The sequence below is a fragment of the Myxine glutinosa genome, unplaced genomic scaffold, assembly GCF_964187855.1.
Source record: "Myxine glutinosa unplaced genomic scaffold, kmMyxGlut1.1 SCAFFOLD_695, whole genome shotgun sequence".
Taxonomy (NCBI): Eukaryota; Metazoa; Chordata; class Myxini; order Myxiniformes; family Myxinidae; genus Myxine; species Myxine glutinosa.
The window spans coordinates 89113-110686 of NW_027616790.1; the positions used below are offsets into that span (position 1 = coordinate 89113).

General features: G+C 47.8%; 1 protein-coding gene across 5 annotated transcripts in view; it reads right to left on the reverse strand.

The window, feature by feature from the left end:
- Positions 1–15967: 15967 nt before the first annotated feature.
- Positions 15968–21574, reverse strand: part of LOC137412563 (uncharacterized) — an 82028-nt gene continuing 76421 nt past the window's right edge. For all 5 annotated transcript variants that reach the window (XR_013621579.1, XR_013621576.1, XR_013621580.1 and 2 more), the window contains one exon: positions 15968–16181. The gene's annotated coding sequence lies outside the window, so the exon portion shown is untranslated. The remainder of the gene's footprint in view (positions 16182–21574) is intronic.

Sequence of the window (21574 nt, forward strand, 5' to 3'; positions counted from 1 at the left end):
CTTTCATCACAAGGGTCGGAGTTATTTGGTCACCGTTGATCGTTACTCTAATTGGCCAATCATTCAGCTAACAACTGGCGGGGCACAAGGCCTAGTGAAATGTCTGCGGTCGAACTTCGCCACTTATGGTATCCCCGACGAATTGGCATCTGACTGTGGGCCAGAATTCACGGCACATGACACCCAAGACTTCTTGCGTCGGTGGGGCGTTAACCATCGGTTGTCATCCACTGCCTTCCCACACAGCAACTGTCGTGCCGAGATCGCAGTCAAAACATCGAAAAGATTGATCACCGATAACACTGGTTCCAATGGTGAACTAGACACTGATCGGTTCCAACGTGCAATACTCCAGTACCGGAATGCACCGGATCAGGACACTAGGTTGTCTCCAGCCATGATCATCTTCAAGAGGCCAGTCAAGGACTTCATACCCATCATCCCAGGCAGATACTTGCCATCGGACACCTGGCGGGAAACACGCAACAATCGTGAGGAAGCTTTGCGCATTCGGCATGCCAGGGAGATCGAAAGACTCTCTGAACACACGACAAAACTACCTCCACTGGCCGTCGGGGACCATGTCCGGATCCAGAACCAGACCGGCCTGGAACCACGAAAATGGGACCGGACCGGAACCGTGATTGAGGTAAAACAATTCGATCAATACGTTGTCAAGGTGGATGGCTCCGGAAGAATCACTCTCCGGAATCGTAAGTTCCTGCGACGTTTTACGCCTTTCAGCATGACAACTCCCACTACGACTGGCAAAAGTGGCATGCTGCCAACCGTTATGCCAAGTGTTATGCCAATCGTACCGAAATACTTAATGTCTGGTACCCAACCCATCGCCGCTCCAAGAGTCTGTCTCAATCCTGTTACCACTCCCCAGAAGGGTGAACCCCAACATGTCATTGCGCCGGGCTTACCTTCACAGACACTCCGCTCCACCACCGCGATGACACCACCCGCGAGAGTCGCTAACCAACCACATGTGCAGACCACCGCCACACCTCCACGGTCACTGCCTATTTCTGCCCCCTTGACGGTTCGGGTGATGATGGACCAGCTGGAGGGGACTCCGGCGTCGGACAGGGCGATAGTGAACCACCCACCGGAGACTCCCACAATGGACCAGGAAATTACGAACTGCCCTCAGAGGACTCCAACGATTGATCGGGTGGTGACGGGCCGCCCGAAGCGAATTATCAAACCACCAGCCCGATTCAATTCAGTAGAATATCAATTATAAACTCATGTGATCCTTTTTCTCGGTCTCCAGTTTCGTTCTATTCTGTGTCACAATTGAACGTTTTTGGGAAAGGGAGATAGACAACTCTTGTATGGTGCTGTTCTCTATTGCGTTCTCATCTTGTGTAATACTGCGCATTGTTATTTGCATATTCTGTATCTATTATCTTATTCTAATATCTACCATCGCTTTCTTTGTCTTGCAGATTGATTGTTCATCGTTGTTGCTAATAAATCTGCATTCAATTGATACATCCTTGTTTAGTATGGGGCTCAATATCAAGGATATCTTCTTCTTCCTAACGATCGTTAATGGGTAGCCGTTAACCCCGATGTAACAAGCACTGACCACGTGGGAATGAGTGCCTCAGGCACCCTCTCATGGTTGTCTTCTTCTTCTTTACTGGCAAAACAGTCGGTATTCTATAGCTTCTTCTTCACTCTCGGACTAATCACTATCTTCTTCTTCACTCTCGGCATAAACACTATCTTCTTCTTCACTCTCGGAATAATCACTATCTTCTTCTTCACTCTCGGCATAAACACTATCTTCTTCCTCACTCGGAATAATCACTATCTTCTTCTTCACTCTCTGGCATAAACACTATCTTCTTCTTCACTCTCGGAATAATTTCATGATCTTTTTCACGATCGGAATCGACATGAGGTTCTACATCAAGGTTGTCCTCTTATTCATGTCTTTAATCATTAATGGGTCGTCGTGAACCGCTACCTGAGGAGAACCACGATCGGACTCGGAAGAAAAATCGCATTTACTTAAGAAATGCTGGTGAGGTTGACCGGTTGCATTCCACTTCCACAATGGAGACGATTTGGCCGGCACACTAAAACGACCAGTGCCGCCATATTGGGAGTGCGGAGAATATGTGAAAACGTTCGTGCAGAATGAGGTGCCATTTTACCGTTCGTTCGTCGTCGATTAATTGAGCCTCCTTCGAAAAGAATGTCCCACCAAAGCACGTCCAGGATTCGTTAAAACATCAGCTTTTATTTTTAATCATCACACTTTTGAATGACAAACCAACGGAAGCGTCGGGTGTGCGCAGGCGCAATACGGACCGAGCGAACCTTCGTCCCTTAACGAACAACGGTGACGACGTTGCCACAGGCGCAGTTCTTCTTGTTCCTCGTTTAAATCTGGTATCGACTCCGAGAGTGCGTGAAACAGAAGCGAATTTTAATCTCTGGTTTGTTATCCCAGTTGTCTTTATTGGTTTCTATTGTACAAAAGATATTGTAAATTAAAATTGTTTTGCTTTGATTTTGCCGAATCGACTCACGATGTAATTAGTTTCCGTGGACACAAATGGCGATTTGCAATTTTCTCCTCAGGTCTTAAAATTCCGTTTTGTCGAAAAACGTTGGTTATACGTATACCTGTAGTTATAGACTACCTTGATTGACCTTTTCTGAGGGGATTCTTAATTGTGAGATGAAGTAGGTACGTGACTATCGGCTGCTGAGTAGCACGTCGCTGTGGCACCACTACCTGGCTGCCAGCGAGCCCGGCTGTCTGCACAGCCCTCTATTACTATCGCTGCACAGATCGTATTTGTTTTTCATTTCTTAGATGAACAGGAAATACTTATGACGTACTTCAGATTTTCCTCTTTGACCTCGTGTTCCAACCTTTATTTTCCGACTTCGAGAAGCAGGTGAATTTATTGCCGCAAGTTTGAGTTGTCAAAACCATTCAATGATATTGACGAAGGTAAGTTTATATCGTTCTGAAACCAATTTATTGTATTTATCCACATCTAGTTTTAATATTTAGTTAATTTGAGCAACGTCCGAATGGAAACACAAGGCCCCAAACTTTGCATGCATACACCTGGATCTCCAACAGATTGCAAGGATGAAAACTGGGTGTTTGGGTGTGTTCTGATTTCCTTTTTCAAGATTATTAACGAGGTGTTCAAAAGAAAAAAAAAACCTCATGTGGTGGTTTAACAATGTAGTTTGGGCATTTTATAATTTTTTTGAAAAATCTGTGAAAAAATTGCTTACCAATAGCTTTCTTCACCAATGTGTTCATGTTGGTGTCTACAAACACCTCAATGTATTCCTTCCCAAATCCTTGGGGAAAAGTCAAAATTCAAAATGGCGTCCAAAATGGAAAAATTGTGGATAAAGTCATAGTTTGGCCAGAAATTTACTACTTAATATGGGGAAGAAACCACAAAAATATTGTTCTAGGACAATTGTGAACTCTTGCTAAGCATATTTGTATTATTATCTTGCTTTATATCCAAGATGGTGGCCAAAATGATGTCCAAAATGGCCACTAAAATGTGAAAATTGTTGTTTTATGGTCCCCTTTTTGAAGCAACGTTTTACGGCCGGAGGCCCTTCCTGACGCCAACCCTTTTTGCCACCTTTAACGACAAACAGGGAATTACCAGTGAACTGGTACTCAATTTGCCGACCTCAGAAAGATGGTCAGGCTGAGTCAACCCCCCTGGCGTTAATTCAGGATCCTGGGATCCCAAGCCGGCACCCTAACCGTGAAGCCAACACCGGGGTTGTGGTTGCTGTAGACTACATAATGTCCAAACCTGGTGTGAAATCTGACAAAATTTACCACATCTTGCGATTTTATAACCATTTGTTATTGTAGAAATGCACATTTTAAAAGCGAGGCTGGGATTCTCATTCTGGTGTTAGTTTAGTTTTTATTTATTTATCTTTGTCAGGTAAAACACATCTCGCTGTGCCGTATACGAGATCGGTGCCGGTGTGTGTGTGTGTGTGTGTGTGTGTGTGTGTGTGTGTGTGTGTTACTATTTGTGTGTGTTACTATTTGTGTGTTACTTTTCGCGTGTGTGTGTGTTACTGTTTGTTTGTGTGTGTGTGTGTGTGTGTTACTTAAACTGAACGAAACTGTCCGTTGAAGGAGCAAAATAATGTCATTGTCCAACAAAAATGGTTTGTTAAATTGCAGAAGCATAGCCTGGTACTTCGTGAGCAGTTTGTGAGTGTAACTTCCATGGGATAGGGTGTCTGTCACTCCACTGCATTAGAGTCCACTGTACCTGCGATGTATTTTTAAAATTCCCTCAAGATGATGGACAAAGATTGCGTGTATCATATTCTTGTCAGGAAGCGATTCATTGTTGCCTCAAAGCCGGGTACTTTTGCTCGTATGTATGTATGTATGTATGTATGTATGTATATATATATATATATATATATATATATATATATATATATATTGTTGCGGATATGAGGACTGTGTATTTTTTCGATTGTGTGCTTTATTATTATTATTATTATTGTTTATTCTGTGCCCCCTGCCTCCGGAGTTGTGTAAAGGTAAAAGGGCATCCCATAATTAGTCCACAAGCATACACGTCAGCCAATAATAGAATACCCCTGTTCGATAGTTATATCTTATTCTGTGTTTTAGGGTAAGGCTGTGTCTCCCATTAATTGAAGTACTCCATTGCACCAGTGAAAGAGAATAGATCCCCTTTCATTCCCATCCCCAAAATCTCCATTTCCTTTCACATCCCCTTTCGTCATTGCCAAGCCTCGATTGCCAATTACATCCCCTCCAAAACCACCATTGAACGTGCTCGGGTCGGGGAAGAGGGGCATGCCCGCCCGTCGTCAGCAAGGGCGGAGCCAGAGGGTCGCGTGACCAACCAGGGCCGAGGTGAGCACACCGATGGGCGTGTCCTGAAGGCCGGCGGCTTGATCGCCGGAGGCGCTATAAAGGCGCGCGCGCAAGAAGCGTGGGGGAGTCGGTGGTGAGGAGTGAGTGGACCAAGAGAGAGAAAGAGTGGTTGGACCAAGAAAGAGAAAGAGTGGTTGGACCAAGAGAGAAAGAGTGGTTGGACAGGGAGACGTGCAAGAGTGTTGTTGAGTTGAGGGTTTGGACCAGACGAGTCAGACGAGTCCTGGCAAAGCAAGCGGCGGCCACAGCAACAACAACACCCAACAGCCGCTTGGGGCCTGGACGGCGGTTTTGAGCAGGGCCGCGAAGGAACGGCGGCTGCTAAACGCGCCAATCGTGCTGCAGGACCCCCTTGGACCTTCCTCTCCCTCCAGCCATCCACCTCCTGCCTTTCCACCCTTCTTGTGTACGTGAGTTTGTTCTGTGTGTCTTGTCCCTGGGTATTTAATTAAGTCTGTATAAGCTAGTATTTGCACTGTGTCACCTGCGTCTTATGTGTTGTAAATAAACGTGACTGCTTTCTTTTTGCTTGTGTGTAGAATAAATCCAATTACTCTTCTGTCCGTCTTCTCGTCTTATTCCTTTTCCTCTTTGCATTTCGTCGTTTTAGTCTTTTCCAGATTGGGCAGCTGCGGTGCGATACGGCCAAAGTTCTGGGTGAATCGGGTGAGTCGGGGAACAACTGTTCGGTAGCGGAGCCTTCGCTCGGCAAATAACATCTAAACCGCGATCCGTAACAAATTGGTGTCAGGAGTGGGATCGGACCCGAAGCGCGCTTAACGCGCTCAAAATTACAAAGTACCGAAATTGCTTTTGTTTTACAAAACCCGAATTTTGAAATCGCGCCATGGCTGGTCAAGGCGACGGGATGCCGGTGGGAGAGATAGACGGGGTAGAATCGACCCAGGACCTCGGGGAAATGTATGTGGATGAAAGAGAGGAGGAGAACATTGGCAATGTGGTTGAGGGGGTATCAGGCGCACAAAATGGTGCTCTCGCGCACGAGGTTTCAGGCGCGCAAAAAGGCGCCTCGCACGAGCGCGTGGTAGCCGAGCCCGCTGTATCAGCGGGCTTGAACATGCAGCCGTTTGACATGCAGCAGTTCATGGCACGGTTTAGCGAATACATGGCAGAGTCGAAGTGCGACAACGAAAAAAGAGCCAGGGAAATGGAGAAAATGGAAAACAGAATGGGGGAGCGACTAGGAAATCAAATCGGGGAATTAGACAAGAAATTTGAGGGGTTAGACAATGGGATAGAAGGGATGAAACATGGGTTAACGGGGGTGGAAAATAGAATGGCTGCCCAGGAGAATCAGATAGAGGGGATGAAAAATGGGTTAATGGGGCTAGAAAATAGGATGGAAGGCAAATTGCGGGAGATAGGGGAGCAATCCGCCCGAGAAATTAAACAAATGGGAGAGCAGATAGAGGAGGTAAAAATCGGGGTAGAAACCAAATTGGATGCTCAGAGGGATGAATTGGGACAGATGAGGGTGGCATCTACAAAAGAGATGGAGGAGATGAAAGAGGGGATACGACGAGGTGTGAGTGAGGAGGTCTCGGGGTTACGCGAGGAGGTAAAGCGAGGTGAGAAGCGTATGGAGAAAGAGGTGAGAAATAATACGGCTAGGTTACAGGGGGGAATAGAGGGTCTGACGAAGGGAGTAGAACAGCTGACAGTCGGACAAAGGGAACTAGCGGACCAAGTGGAAAAGAACACTGCAATCATCGGGGGTTTAAAAGCGACACAAAAGGACATTAAAAACGAATTAATAGCAACACAAAAGGAATGTCAGATGGTACATGAGGGGTTGACGAAGAAGTTGGAGGAGGTGACAGAAGTAATGGAGACGAAGGACCGAGAGGTGAGGACGCACATAGAAACGGTTAAGGTGGCGTTAGAGGAAGAGATTGAGGAGACGCACCGGGAAATAAAAGAGGTGAAGCAAAAATTAGAGGAAGTGGAAGAAGAGGTGAGTGAAATTAAGAAGAGACGGACAGAAACTAAGAGGGAGATAAAGGAGGAAGTCATGGAATATGTACAAGGCCTGTGTTCAAATCGTGATGTGCTGCTCACTCACCAAATAAAAAGTTTGCAGGTGGCAAAAGAGGTGCGGAGACGAGGTGCCAAGGTGAGTGGCGATATAATCGGAAATGTACATGATGTGAGGAAAGCTTCAGTCGGCTTGGGGATTGGTTTGGATCCGGGTGTTCGTGAGAGGCCGTTGGTGAAGTGTGTGACAGGTCAGGTGTGCGAAAAAAGAGGTGTGCGAGAATGTCCGACCATGGGGTGTGTGAGGAAAAAGTGCGCGCCGACGAGTGAGTGTGCTGTCGAGAGTAAGTCGGTAGTAGTGCGTGTGCGAGGGAGCACATGGAAGCGCGGTGTGGTAAGTGTTACGGAGGAAGTAACGAAAGAGTGTGCGCAAGAGGATGCGCGAGAAAGGTGTGTAACAGACAGGTGCATGGGGAAAGAGTGTGCTGTCGAGAGTAAGGGTGAGTGCGCTGTCAAGAATGGAGGTGAGAGTAGTGAGAGTGACACGGAGCGTGAGTTGGTTGTGACAGGTGAGCGAGGATGTACACCTGGAATGGAAGGATGCACACCTGGAATGGTAGAGCGTGTGTGGGAATGCACACTTGAGTTGGTCGTGAGGCACGTGGTTGGGTGTGCGAGTGAAAGCACACCTGTGATTGTCACAGAGGAGGTGACCGAGGAAGGGGTGCAAAGAGGTGTGTTGGTGAGGTGTGCGAACAACGAATGTGTGCCAAAGTGTTCGGTGGTCAGGTGTGTGACCAAGTCTGTGAGTGGAATGAGTGTACCTGGGTGTGTTAGAGAAGGTACGACGAGGAGCATGGGAACAACTGGATGTATGGGCAAGAAAGGGGTAGCGTATGCGTGTAAGCATGCAGGTGAGGCATCGACGGTAACCGGGTTAGCGGTTAGAGCGACTTATAGCTGAATCGGGCCCTCGGTGCGTGCCGGGCTTCGCGTGCCGCGAGAACCAGCGGGGATCCGAGCCACGGCGGGTTCGAAAGGACCGCCGTACGCGATCCACGCTGTGCCTCGCTTGGAACGGCCGCGTCCGTGCTCCACTAGGCGGAGCAGGCAGCTCGATAGGAAGGGTCGTCATGGCGACCACTTTTTGTTGAGACGTGCCGGCAGGTCGAGATCGGGACATTGGATGGCTCCACGCCGAGGTGGTGCGTGGGATCTCGGCCCGGGTAAGCCCCCGTCCCTGCCCCGAATGCGGGACGTATCCAGCCGCTGGCACAAAACAACCCGCATTCATTGCTCGGCTGTACGAAGCCGGGCTGTAGACGTGAATTGGCGCACCGAGAGGATCTAATAAGTAGACGGGTGATGAGGTTAGTGTTTTGGACCCAAAATTAGAAAAAGGCAAAATTTGATGATTGGTACGGTGATTGGCAGATGATTGGCAAATTTTTGATTTGTTGGATTTGGACGAACAAAATTTATAGTGAGAGACCCCCGATGTGGTGGGATGGCAAATCCACCATCCCTCACGAAAGGGGGGGCAAAGGAGCACTAGCTTATGGGGTTGATGGCAGTGAAAACTAGCCCGGGTGGGTTAGGATATTGTGTGTAGGGATCTAGCGAAGATGACATTAGGTGACGTTAAGATTTGTTAGTGACAAGGATACCTGTAGTGGGGACGCAGGTAGATTAGCGTGGATGATAATGACGTGGGAGCGCAATAGTTTAAAGGGGCGACTGGGAAGCGCAAGTTTCAGAGGGGAGTAGTTAGATGAGATGATGCCGTGTGTGTGAGGATTGAACAGGTGTGATTGCACAGGTGTGCAACTGAACAGGTGTATGGAGCAGTGTTTGAGTGATGGTAATAGTGAGGTGTGTTGTGTTGACCAACTGGTCCAGGAAGGAAGGAGGCTGCAGGTGGCACCAGGTGTGAGTGCACAGGTGTGCACCAACAGGTGTGTGGAATACATGGAGTGTGGAATATATGGGGTATTGGAATGGATGGTCGTGGAGTGAGTATGGTGGAAACGATGGAGTGGAGTGGATGGTGCTAAGGTGTGAATGGGGGAAGAGTGGACCCCCATCACGGATACCCGGGGCGGGTAGTGTAAGTGTTAGGTAGAGGGTATAGGTAAATTGTGGTTGGATATTGGCATCTGTGGTGCGGGTGGAAGAATGGTATTTGGATGGGTGCATTAGTGTTGTGGAAATGGCTGGGCGTGTAGCCTGTTAGTGTGTGTAGTTGGTTTGGGCACTCCACCACTGTGAGGATGTCGGCCAGGTGAGGCCGCAGGTGGGCTCTGGGAGCCGGTAGTTGTTGTGGATGGGGCCTGAGGATCCGGAGGACGGACCCGGGTAGCCCAGTGCCAGAGGGCACCAAGGGGTGACAGAACCAGGAGGGGTCTTCCCCAGTTAGTTAGGTTAGGGTGAGGAGCTAGGTAAGCGCGGGTGGCAACTACAGTGGTGGAGGTGTGCAGGTGGGTAGACCTGCTGGGAGAGCTACACGTCACAGCCCAGAAATTGTGCAAGGGCACCGGGAGATGAATCGGGGGAGTGAGACCCCAAATTGAGAAGCACCACAGTTTGGTCAATGGGAATTGGTTTTTAGAACCCATAGAGTAAGTTGGCCAATGGATTGGCGGGGAAAGACCCCGGGTAGTGTAAAGTGTGTTAATGTCATTTAGAGGATAGTTAGGATTGAAGTCTCCTCGCACCATCTACATGCACTCACCTGAGATGACGTACCTCCACACCATGCCATGTTTTGTTATTTTATTGTGCAAATGTTTGGATTGTGAGACGCATCATGACGTGGGTTTGACATTGTGCTTTGATGTTCCATCTCTTCCTCCTTATGAGGATTGATGATGAATTTGGTGATGGCAAATTTTGAAGTAGAGGGATTGTGGAGACGAATTTGGTATAGGAGAAATATGGGGAAGACGTGACAGTAGTGACGAATTTGTAAATGGGTAGATTTTGTAAATATGGGGTAAGGGCAAGGGTAGTGTAGGTGACAGGGGGGTGATGTACGGTAGGGACGAGCTTTCTCACTTCGCCCTCCGTACGCATTTCGCCTTGCATTGCCTTATTGATGTGTACCCTTGTGACCTTACCCCTCGCTCAATTGTCTCTTTTGTCTCCCACATGACCTGTGCGCCATTGGGTGCCGAGGGGAGCGTGCGTGAGTCCTCCATTGTGCGCCCGGAATTCCCAGAACCAGCTGTCTGCATCGATGCACCACATTATGGACCACATGTCTGTGGCCGAGCACCACTTATGGACCCCATGGGTTGGGACATGGCCCCTCTGCTGGAACCGGCCATGAGGGCCCGAAATCTTGCTGGCGGACCTTGGCCACAGGGCACCGATGCCCCACAGGTGAACCACACGTAGTCGGCCCTGTGGGCCATAAATAAAAAAAATAAAAATGGACACGTTGGGCACACTTTATTGCAAATAGGCCGCCAGTAAGAAAATGAAAGAATTACAACAACTGGAAGACAATAATAATAACCAGCAGAGGGAGCCGAAGAGCAAGAGACCACCTCCATCCAGGGTTAGGGGTTGTTGATTTTATTTTGATTGAACATTGATGAACAATGGTGACTGCACCGGTTGGTGCTTGGGTGTGTATTGGTGCGTTTTTGGGTGCGTTCATGGTGCATTGATGGAGAGCAGACTGTCTCCCCCCCAGAAAGAACAATCACAGGTTGGACCTGGTTGGTTGAATCACAGGTTGAACAATCACAGGAAAGAGAAAGAGTGGTTGGACCAAGAAAGAGAAAGAGTGGTTGGACCAAGAGAGAAAGAGTGGTTGGACAGGGAGACGTGCAAGAATGTTGTTGAGTTGAGGGTTTGGACCAGACGAGTCAGACGAGTCCTGGCAAAGCAAGCGTTAGTCTTGTCTATAAATTAGTCTTGTAAATTAGTTAGTCTTGGTTAGTCTTGTCTTGGTTAGTTTTGGTTAGTCTTGGTTAGTCTTGTAAATAAAAATAGCGTCATTGTAAATAATGCTCCCCACCGTCAGTGTGTAGTTTGAAGACCATTCCGCAATTCGGTTAACTGTGGGCGTAAGTCTGTTAGGCAGGGTGCAATGGAGCAGCGGGACACATTTATTTATGTTTTAAAACTGTCGCACTCAGGGTCAGGTTAAAAGTAGAGGGAACTACACCTACGTGTCACACTAAATAAAAAAAGTTGTAGGCCCGGTACGTGCCTAAGAGGAGGAGGGTGCAGTGTTGCGGATATGAGGACTGTGTATTTTTTTGATTGTGTGCTTTATTATTATTATTATTGTTTATTCTGCGCCCCCTGCCTCCGGAGCTGTGTAAAGGTAAAAGGGCATCCCATAATTAGTCCACAAGCACACACGTCAGCCAATAATAGAATACCCCTGTTCGATAGTTATATCTTATTCTGTGTTTTAGGGTAAGGCTGTGTCTCCCATTAATTGAAGTACTCCATTGCACCAGTGAAAGAGAATAGATCCCCTTTCATTCCCATCCCCAAAATCTCCATTTTCTTTCACATCCCCTTTCGTCATTGCCAAGCCTCGATTGCCAATTACATCCCCTCCAAAACCACCATTGAACATGTGCTCGGATCGGGGAAGAGGGGCGTGCCCGCCCCTCGTCATCAAGGGCGGAGCCAGAGGGTCGCGTGACCAACCAGGGCCGAGGTGAGCACACCGATGGGCGTGTCCTGAAGGCCGGCGGCTTGATCGCCGGAGGCGCTATAAAGGCGCGCGCGCAAGAAGCGTGGGGGAGTCGGTGGTGAGGAGTGTGTGGACCAAGAGAGAGAAAGAGTGGTTGGACCAAGAAAGAGAAAGAGTGGTTGGACCAAGAGAGAAAGAGTGGTTGGACAGGGAGACGTGCAAGAGTGTTGTTGAGTTGAGGGTTTGGACCAGACGAGTCAGACGAGTCCTGGCAAAGCAAGCGGCGGCCACAGCAGCAACAACACCCAACAGCCGCTTGGGGCCTGGACGGCGGTTTTGAGCAGGGCCGCGAAGGAACGGCGGCTGCTAAACGCGCCGATCGTGCTGCAGGACCCCCTTGGACCTTCCTCTCCCTCCAGCCATCCACCTCCTGCCTTTCCACCCTTCTTGTGTACGTGAGTTTGTTCTGTGTGTCTTGTCCCTGGGTATTTAATTAAGTCTGTATAAGCTAGTATTTGCACTGTGTCACCTGCGTCTTATGTGTTGTAAATAAACGTGACTGCTTTCTTTTTGCTTGTGTGTAGAATAAATCCAATTACTCTTCTGTCCGTCTTCTCGTCTTATTCCTTTTCCTCTTTGCATTTCGTCGTTTTAGTCTTTTCCAGATTGGGCAGCTGCGGTGCGATACGGCCAAAGTTCTGGGTGAATCGGGTGAGTCGGGGAACAACTGTTCGGTCGCGGAGCCTTCGCTCGGCAAATAACATCTAAACCGCGATCCGTAACAATATTGTTGCGGTTTTGCCATAAAAGCAAACCCCCGATAGTTAATTGCACGACAACATGTAGCCTGCAGTAGTTAGTTATTTCTCATTAAATGTAAAGATTAACTCCCCTCCCAATGTTTAGTCATCCACACCAATATGCGTTGAGCTTGGCAGGAATTCAAACGATGTGCAGGTAGGCGTGGCTATATGAACCACCCACGTCACCAGCGAGCACCAGCGTCACCAGCGAGCACCAGCGTCACCAGCGAGAGGAGGCAGAGGAGCTTCACTGGCAGATGCGCTTGAGAGGGACGCGTAAGGAGGCTGACGACCGGGGTTTTCCATTGCTGAACAAAGAGCAAGTGCGTGCACGCGGACCTCGACGTCATGCCGCGATCCCCGGACCTCCCTGCTGCCCGTTCTGTGGACCGATTGCTCTTCTCATCCTTCCCGCCATTCCTGCCTGAGAACCCCCATTAGTGTACGTGAGTTTGTCCTGTTTGTATTGTCCTGGGGTATAAGTAAGCCTGTTTAAGAAATTGCTCTGTGTCCTTCTGCTCCTTCCATTTTCTGTATATTACTTTCGTTTCTTCTCTTCCTTTGGTTTGTGTAAATAATTAATAAATCCCTGTTCCTTCTTATTCTTTGGTTTCTTTCTCGTCCGATCGCTTTAGTGATTTCCCAATTGAGTATCTGTGGCACGATTTTGGCAGAACCGCTTCTAATCGGGTTAGTCCTTGTTAACGGCCCGCGCCGCGGCTCGCTTCGCTCGGTGTAATCCATCAATCACGCTGCGGCCCGGGCGGGAGTATTTCCTCGCTTACGGCCGGTGGTAATACTTCGGTATTTAGACTGTGCCTACGACCCTAAGTACCATCGGCCGGAAGTGACGTCATACTCCCAGGAACGGAGACGGCCAGCTTAACAAGACAAGGGGATTAACCCCCCCTTGCTAAGAGGAGTGCCGTACTCCGATTCCGTGACAGTAACCGTAACAACCGGGTACGGAATCGGAATCCAATTGTTCGCAATCCAATCCAATTGTCACTTTTTCACATTTTGTTATGTTGCAGCCTTATGCTGACATCGTTAAAATTCATTTTGTCCCTCATCAATCTCCACTCAATACCCCATAATGACAAAGAGAAAACAGGATTTTAGAAAGTTTTCAAATTTATTAAAAAGAAAAACTGAAATATCACATTTACATAAGTATTCAGACCCTTGACTATGACACTTGAAATTTAGCTCAGGTGCCTCCCATTTCTCTTGATCATCTTTGAGATGTTTCTACACCTTGATTGGAGTCCAACTGTGGTAAATTCATTTGATTGGACATGGTTTGGAAAGGCACACACCTGTGTATATAAGGTCTCACAGCTGACAATGCATATCAGAGCAAAAACCAAGCCATGAGGTCGGAGGAACTACCTGCAGAGCTCAGAGACAGGATTGTGTCGAGGGACAGATCTGGGGAAGCCGACAAGTTTGGGGAAGTTTTCAACCACGTGGTGTTGAGATGTTTTAAATTATGTGGTGGTGAGGTGTTTTGAATTACATGGAAGTGAGGTGTTTTTAATTACTTGGTGGTGAGGTGTTTTGAATTACGTGGTGGTGAGGTGTTTTGAATTACATGGTGGTGAGGTGTGTTCAATTACTTGGAGGTGAGGTGTTTTTAATTACTTGGTGGTGTGGTGTTTTTAATTACTCGGTGGTGAGGTGTTTTTAATTACTCAGTGGTGAGGTGTTTTGAATTATGTCGTGGTGAAGTGTTTTTAATTACTCGGAGGTGAGGTGTTTTGAATTACGTGGTGGTGAGGTGTAATTGTCCCAAACTTCCACTCTGCACCGACACCTCCCGTATGTTTGTGCTGAGTTCTTTTTTTGAATTGTTTTTTTTTTCCAACTTAAATCTTCACCTAAATTGCTTACAAAAATGTAATATCACAAACACTGCAAATAAATTTGTGCAAAATAATTGTTTGTATTGTTATGTCGGGGGTGGGGGGGGGGGGGGTGCGGGCGGGAATGAAAATCTAGAGCCAGGTAAATTTGTATGGGAAGGTATTCGACTGTCGCGACAGGGAGTCTACCTTGTAATAGGTTCTGTGTTTTTAGGCGGTTTGTCGGTTAAGGAGTATGTTTGTGAACATACCAGGATGTTCGTGTGCTAAATAGTTGAAGGGCCTACGTTAAACCCCTGTGCGTCAAACCTGGTAATCGTTCCTTTGTCCCTTATGGCAATGCATTCCCATATAAACACTTAGATAGGTCCCTAGCACAGTAGCACACACTAAATAATTCCCTTCCCTTGCCACCATAACTTTGATCGACGGACAGGAATCCAGGCCAGGACACCGCCGATGATGGCTGCCGCTGGTTGCATTACGAACTTGCACAGCAACATGCCCAGGAGGCCTGTGATTGGTCAGCAAGGTAGGCGCGAACCTCCAGCCAACCAGCGCGAAGACGCAAGTAAGAAGGAGGTTGTTCATTGGAGGGAAGTCACTGGAAGGTTCGGTGGCTGGCGGGAAGCTATGTGACGCTGATTGGGGAGCACACCAAGATTGACGTCACCGGGAAGGTTATAAAAACGATGCGCGAACTTGGACTTGGCTCTTAGCGGTGCAGTCGCATTCCTCCCTGTGGCTTTCCTCGTCAAGACGCTGTTCTCTCTCCTGTCTCTCCTCGCGGTGGACCTCGTGTGGAGATCGCTGGCAGTGCTTTGGGCCGCGTGGTGCTTTTAGGGCGTTGGACGCGTGGTGCTTGGAGCGGTGCTTGGTGCTCGGTGCTTTGGAGCTTGGATCGAGGGACCTCGTGGCGTACCGCTGAACAGACGAGGCCGGGACGAGCGGATCGCTCGAAGCCTGGTGGTGCACGAGCGGGGGCCGGACACCAGCCGCGTTGGTCGACGGACGCAAGACGACAAGACAGATAAGGACGCACCATTTCACAAATACACGACGAACGTGTTTCTTTGGTAACTCATTCCCTCGTCTCATATCTGCAGTCTGGTGTGTGGGATCCCAATTTAGAATTAGAATTAGTATCGCGTTTACCTGTCCCTACCTTTTATTTTAATAAACCCTTGTATTATTTTCCTGTATACAGTGTATCTGAACGCAGTTTCCCGTGTGGTTGAGTTAACAGGTAAGACTGCAGAGCTCTTGCGCCGCCCCTCCATCCCGCGCAATTTTGTACAGCTTTCTGGCTTTGAGTCCGCCATTGAGTTTTCGCCTCGCGAGCTAAGGCCTTCGCAATCGGCTTCCGCGACCGCCTGATTTTAATCAAAGGCGGCCACACGACAAGAGGTGAGGTGAGGTGTTTTGAATTACTCGGTGACGAGGTAACGAGGTGAGGTGTTTTTAATAACTCGGTGGTGAGGTGTTTTTAATTACTCGGTGGTGAGGTGTTTTTAATTACTCGGTGGTGAGGTGTTTTTAATTACTCAGTGGTGAGGTGTTTTGAATTACGTGGTGGTGAGGTGTAATTGTCCCAAACTTCCACTCTGCACCAAACCCTCCCGTATGTATGTGCTGAGGGGTTCTTTTTTACATTGTTTTTTTTTCCAACTTAAATCTTCACCTAAATTGCTTATAAAAATGTAATATCACAAACACTGGAAATAAATTTGGGCAAAATAATTGTTTGTATTATGATTGGTGTAAATCATGACAACACAGCAACACAGGTACAGTCATTATCCTCAGCTAAAACAAGCTCGTTCCTCTGTAACGACGCGTGGTGAGGCGAGCGCAGTGAGCAGAGCCAAGCATCTCGTACAGGTTCAGCTTATGGTGAACATGTTCTTTCCAGCCTGAGAGAGGGAGGATAAACAAAACAATTACTGACTTATCTTGTATTGGTAACAAGAGTAAACTCGACTTTGAATTTCCTCCTAGAACATAAATAATTTTTTGACACTTTGGTGTGAGGCTGATAATATTGTTCCGTTTATGGGTGTGGTTGAGGATGATGTGGTTGAGCTTGAAAGTGGTTGGATGTCAATGAAAGCTAGTCTGTTGGGAGCCGTTGGTGAGGTATGTGGATGGACAAAAGGACCACCGAGGCACTCGGAAACATGGTGGTGGGATGATGAAGTTGGAAAGAGGATTGACGAGAAGAGGAAGAAGTTCAAGGAGTGGCAGAAGGCGAAGGGTACGGGAGCAGAAACAGCAGAGCATGAAAGTTATAAGGCAGCCAGGAAGGCTGCAAAGAAAGAGGTAGCAAAGGCGCAGGAGGCATGTAGGAAAATGTTCGGAGAACGCTTGGATTCGGAAGAGGGTCAGAAAGCAGTATTCAGGATTGCAAAGCACATAGCGAAAGAGAGGTGTGACGTGATGGGGGTGAGTTGCTTGCAGGATGAAGTGGGACAAATCGTTGTCGACCCAGATGGAATTAAAGGAAGATGGAAAAGATATATGGAAATGCTGTTGAATACAGAGAATGAATGGGATGGCAACATAGAGAGTAACCCAGTTTTAGGACCGGCAGAGAAGATAACTGAGAAGGAAGTTGAGGAAGCGATAACAGCAATAAACCACCTTTAGAGGCCATTTTTCCCCGCAAGCGGGGGTTGGCCTTTTTCGGGAACTGTGGTTGTTGTTGTTTTTCGGTCCCCTTTTTGAAGCAATGTTTTACGGCCGGATGCCCTTCCTGACGCCAACCCTTTTTGCTGCCTTTAACGACAAGCAGGGCAATGCAGCCCTGAACGACACGAACGAACGAACGACAGCAATGAAGAGTGGAAAAGCGGAGGGCCGACGGGAGTTGTGGGAGATATGTTGAAGGCAGCAGGAAGTTGGGGTGTGAAGAGAATGACAGAGATCTGTAATCTGGTGGTGAAAGAAGGCCGCATTCCAGTGGATTGGGAACTGAGTACCCTCGTCCCTCTATACAAGGGGAAAGGTGACCCTCTGGAGTGTGGCTCGTACCGAGCGATAAAGTTATTGGAGCATGGAATGAAGGTATTGGAAAGGGTGTTGGAGAGGAGGATAAGGAAGAAAGTGAAGATCGACGAAATGCAGTTTGGATTTATGCCAGGAAGAGGAACGACAGATGCGCTTTTCATTGTGAGGCAGTTGCAGGAGAAGTACATGGAGAAGAGGAAGAAGTTGTTTTTTGGGTTTGTTGATCTGGAGAAAGCATTCGATAGGGTTCCACGCAAAGTATTGACATGGGCATTGAGGAAGTTAGGAGTGGAGGAATGGTTGATCAGAGTCGTGATGGCAATGTACAAAAGAGCGCGCACAGCTGTAAGGCCGAAGGACGGGAACAGTGGTGAGTTTGAGGTGAAGGTGGGAGTGCATCAGGGGTCGGTACTAAGTCCACTACTATTTGTAGCTGTGATGGAGGTGCTGGCTCAGAACGTAAAGGAGGGTTTACCGTGGGAGTTGTTGTATGCAGATGATCTGGTGTTGATTGCGGAAAGTATGGATGGACTGAAGGAAAAGATGAACAAGTGGAAGGAATGTATGGAGACAAAAGGTCTGAAGGTGAATATCGGAAAGACGAAGGTGATGGCAAGTGGTAAAGCATGTGGTGAGGTGGAAAGAACTGGGAAGTGGCCGTGTGCTGTGTGCAGGAAGGGTGTCGGAGTGAACTCCATTCAATGTACAATGTGCGCTGAGTGGGTTCATCAAAAATGTAGTGGTCTGAGAGGGTCATTTACCAGTGTGGCAGCTACATTCAAATGTAAGGTGTGCACAGAGGGAGCTGCAGATGGAGGAAATGTTGAGTTGGATCTTGGAGACGGCGTGAAGCTGGAAGGTGTGAAAACATTTTGCTACCTCGGAGACATGCTGAATGGAGAAGGTGGATCAGACTCGGCAACGGTTGCTCGAGTGAGATGTGCATGGAAGAAGTTTTGGGAACTGAGTGGCGTGCTGATGAGGAGGAGAGTGTTGCTGAAGCTGAAGGGAAAGGTGTATGCTGCATGTGTGAGAAGTGTTATGATTTATGGGAGCGAGACATGGGTAATGAACGTAGAGCAGCAACGAAGGCTGGAAAGGGTGGAAATGCGAATGGTTCGATGGATGTGCGGAGTATCGTTGAGAGAGAGGAAGACAAATGATGAATTGCGAAAGATGATGGGAATATCGCCTGTGATTGATGCTGTGAAGAGGAACAGGCTGAGATGGTTTGGTCATGTGTTGAGGAAGGATGAAAGTGACTGGTTGAGAAGAGTGATGGAAATTGATGTAGAAGGAAGTAGAGGACGGGGAAGACCGAGAAAGACTTGGCTAAAGATGGTGGAAGAAGAAATGCGGGCAAGGGGGTTAACAAGGAGAGATGCAGAAAATAGGGCAAAATGGAGAAGATTGTCATGGGGACCGCAAGGCTAACCCCCACTCTAGCAGGGAAAATGTCCTTAAAATGCATGTTGTTGTTGTTGTTGTTATGGGTGTAGGAAACACCGAGGAACAGCGGTGAGTTTGAGGTGAAGGTGGGAGTGCATCAGGGGTCGGTACTAAGTCCACTACTATTTGTAGCTGTGATGGAGGTGCTGGCTCAGAACGTAAAGGAGGGTTTACCGTGGGAGTTGTTGTATGCAGATGATCTGGTGTTGATTGCGGAAAGTATGGATGGACTGAAGGAAAAGATGAACACGTGGAAGGAATGTATGGAGACAAAAGGTCTGAAGGTGAATATCGGAAAGACGAAGGTGATGGCAAGTGGTAAAGCATGTGGTGAGGTGGAAAGAACTGGGAAGTGGCCCTGTGCTGTGTGTAGGAAGGGTGTCGGAGTGAACTCCATTCAGTGTACAATGTGCGCTGAGTGGGTTCATCAAAAATGTAGTGGTCTGAGAGGGTCATTAACCAGTGTGGCAGCTACATTCAAATGTAAGGTGTGCACAGAGGGAGCTGCAGATGGAGGAAATGTTGAGTTGGATCTTGGAGACGGCGTGAAGCTGGAAGGTGTGAAAACATTTTGCTACCTCGGAGACATGCTGAATGGAGAAGGTGGATCAGACTCGGCAACGGTTGCTCGAGTGAGATGTGCATGGAAGAAGTTTCGGGAATTGAGTGGCGTGCTGATGATGAGGGGAGTGTCGTTGAAGCTGAAGGGAAAGGTGTATGCTGCATGTGTGAGAAGTGTTATGATTTATGGGAGCGAGACATGGGTAATGAACGTAGAGCAGCAACGAAGGCTGGAAAGGGTGGAAATGCGAATGGTTTGATGGATGTGCGGAGTATCGTTGAGAGAGAGGAAGACAAATGATGAATTGCGAAAGATGATGGGAATATTGCCTGTGATTGATGCTGTGAAGAGGAACAGGCTGAGATGGTTTGGTCATGTGTTGAGGAAGGATGAAAGTGACTGGTTGAGAAGAGTGATGGAAATTGATGTAGAAGGAAGTAGAGGACGGGGAAGACCGAGAAAGACTTGGCTAAAGATGGTGGAAGAAGAAATGCGGGCAAGGTGGTTAACAAGGAGAGATGCAGAAAATAGGGCAAAATGGAGAAGATTGTCATGGGGACCACAAGGCTAAACCCCGCTCTAGCAGGGAAAATGTCCTTAAAATGCATGTTGTTGTTGTTGTTGTTATGGGTGTAGGAAACACCGAGGAACAGCGGTGAGTTTGAGGTGAAGGTGGGAGTGCATCAGGGGTCGGTACTAAGTCCACTACTATTTGTAGCTGTGATGGAGGTGCTGGCTCAGAACGTAAAGGAGGGTTTACCGTGGGAGTTGTTGTATGCAGATGATCTGGTGTTGATTGCGGAAAGTATGGATGGACTGAAGGAAAAGATGAACACGTGGAAGGAATGTATGGAGACAAAAGGTCTGAAGGTGAATATCGGAAAGACGAAGGTGATGGCAAGTGGTAAAGCATGCGGTGAGGTGGAAAGAACTGGGAAGTGGCCCTGTGCTGTGTGTCGGAAGGGTGTCGGAGTGAACTCCATTCAGTGTACAATGTGCGCTGAGTGGGTTCATCAAAAATGTAGTGGTCTGAGAGGGTCATTAACCAGTGTGGCAGCTACATTCAAATGTAAGGTGTGCACAGAGGGAGCTGCAGATGGAGGAAATGTTGAGTTGGATCTTGGAGACGGCGTGAAGCTGGAAGGTGTGAAAACATTTTGCTACCTCGGAGACATGCTGAATGGAGAAGGTGGATCAGACTCGGCAACGGTTGCTCGAGTGAGATGTGCATGGAAGAAGTTTCGGGAATTGAGTGGCGTGCTGATGATGAGGGGAGTGTCGTTGAAGCTGAAGGGAAAGGTGTTTGCTGCATGTGTGAGAAGTGTTATGATTTATGGGAGCGAGACATGGGTAATGAACGTAGAGCAGCAACGAAGATTGGAAAGGGTGGAAATGCGAATGGTTCGACGGATGTGCGGAGTATCGTTGAGAGAGAGGAAGACAAATGATGAATTGCGAAAGATGATGGGAATAGAGCCTGTGATTGATGCTGTGAAGAGGAACAGGTTGAGATGGTTTGGTCATGTGTTGAGGAAGGATGAAAGTGACTGGTTGAGAAGAGTGATGGAAATGAATGTAGAAGGAAGTAGAAGACGGGGAAGACCGAGAAAGACTTGGCTAAAGATGGTGGAAGAAGAAATGCGGGCAAGAGGGTTAACAAGGAGAGATGCAGAAAATAGGGCAAAATGGAGAAGATTGTCATGGGGACCGCAAGGCTAACCCCCGCTCTCGCAGGGAAAATGGCCTTTAAAATGCATGTTGTTGTTGTTGTTGTATGGGTGTAGGAAAGAGAATGCCGAAGGAAAGGTAGAATTGTATAAGAAATGGCATGGACCGTGTGATGTGTAGGAGCATCTCGATGTACATAAGCAGGGAAAATGTAGCTTAAGGTTGTTTAAATATTCATGATACGAGGTGTGATGACATGTTAATTAGTAATAGGAGTTAAGGCTAGTTTCCCCTGTTTGTCAAACCCTCTGTAGTCTTTCCTAACATTTTTTCCACTACAGCCTGCAAAGTATGACATGGCCGGCCATTGACTACGCTCCATGAACTGCCGGCCAAGCTCAGCCCGCCCTCTGGACGCTCACGGCAAAAAAACCGGATCCTCTCAACTATAAACTAATTAGTTTAATTACAAACATCGGCAAGGTCATGGAATCCATCTTTGCAGTTGATATTGAATCATTCCTTTTTTCCAACAGCCTCATCCCAAATCACCAATTTGGATTCACACCTTGCCACCCTACCTTGGACATGATATTTCTACTCTCCCAACAATGGATGGAG